Genomic DNA, 1,801 nt, shown 5'->3' on the forward strand with positions numbered 1-1,801 from the left:
CCTTCACCTTATACTTTGATGTTATGGAGATGGCTTCTTTTCTTAAATCTCATGAACCAACCTCTGCTCGCTTCACATTTTTCTGCTACAGCTTCATCACCTCTCTCAGCCTTCACAGAACTGAAAAGAGTTAGGGCCTTGCTCTGGATTAGGCTTTGGCTTAAGGGAATGTTGAGACTGGTTTCATCTTTTATTCAGGCCGCTAAAACTTTTTCCGTATCAGTATGAGGCTGTTTCATTTTCTTATCATTTGTGTTTTCATTGGAGTAGCACTTTTAATTCCCTTCTAGAACTTTTCTTTTGCATTCACAACTTAGCTAACTTTGGCACAGGAGGCCTTTTTTCAGCTTATCTCAGCTTTCGACATGGCTTCCTCACTCAATTCCGTCTAGTTTTCGATTTAAAGTGAGAGATGTGCCACCCTTCCTTTCACTTGAACACTTAAGAGTCCATTGTAGGGTTATTAATTGGCCTAATTTCAATATTGTTCTGTCTCAAAGAATTGGGAGGCCTGAAGAGAGGAAGAGAGACAGGGGCCATGGGTGAAGCTGTCAGAACACACACAACATTTATTAAGTTTAGCTTCTTCTATGAGCAGAGTTTGTGGTGCTCCCAAAAAACTACAATAGTAACATCAAAGATAACTAATCGTAGATCACCACAACAGATGAACAGCAAGTGAACACATGCTGCTTGAAAAATGATGCTGACAGACTTGCTTGAGTCAGGGTTGCCAAAACACTTCAATTTATAGAAAAACACATTATCTGCAAAGCACAATAAAGGGAAGTAAAATAAAAGGATGCGGGGATTTGCTTATGCAAACAGTTTCGTGTCTGTGATAAAGGAATATACTAAGTAAAATATGGACTACCCTGGACTGTCTCCACAACTGCAACCGATGTTCACTTAGGCAAGAACTTAGTTCAAGTGCTTCTGTGGTCACACAACCCAAAAGGCCTCCACAGCAGAAATGCTGCTATTAGGTACTCACTCACTAATTATTGAGTCCCCAGTGTTTCCTGAGGGTTATTTCACAGGCTCCTGACTCTGAAACCTCTCAAAGTTATTCCAACGTTAAGCTCATTTCTACGAGAAAGAGGTGAGAGGAAAAAAGACCAATAGTGGAAGGCCAGCTTCAGCGCAACACATGTACTTAATAGTTTCTCTCATCTTAGACTATATATTCACATTTCCCTTTAAAGTCTGTTTTTGAGGGAGAGAAGCTTTATTCCTACCTACTTAGTGGCTGCTTTATAACAGTAAAATAGACGCTTTTGCAGAATTCTTTTCTGCTTTTTTTTTTTTTTTTTTTTTTGGTGAGACAGAGTCTCACTCTATCACCAAGTGGGGAGACCTCGGCTTACTCAATCTCTGTCTCGTGGGTTCAAGCGATTCTCCTCTCCTGCTTCACCCTCCCGAGCAGCTGGGACTACAGGTGCGCACCACAACGCCCTGCTAATTTTTCTATTTTTAGTAGAGACGGGGTTTCGCTATCTTGGCCAGACTATTCTCGATCTCCTGATCTCAGGAAATCCGCCCGCCTCGGCTTCCCAAAGTGGTGGGATTACAGACCTGAGCCACCGCGCCCGGCCCCTGCCTTGTATTAAAGCTATAAATCACACACACTCTTCGCCTCACAGGGGAGCCCCGCTCGCTACTTCCGGCATCCAGCCCTCCTGTATTCTCTAATGGCGTGGGGCAGAGCTATCGCGAGACTCCACTGTCTCCTCAGCAAGTCTTTAACAGTGTGGACTTGCGCAGAAGAGACTTTTGAAGCCAGTTCAGGAGAAAGGGGGCG

Source organism: Papio anubis, unplaced genomic scaffold (assembly GCF_008728515.1).
Source record: "Papio anubis isolate 15944 unplaced genomic scaffold, Panubis1.0 scaffold390, whole genome shotgun sequence".
Lineage (NCBI taxonomy): Eukaryota > Metazoa > Chordata > Mammalia > Primates > Cercopithecidae > Papio > Papio anubis.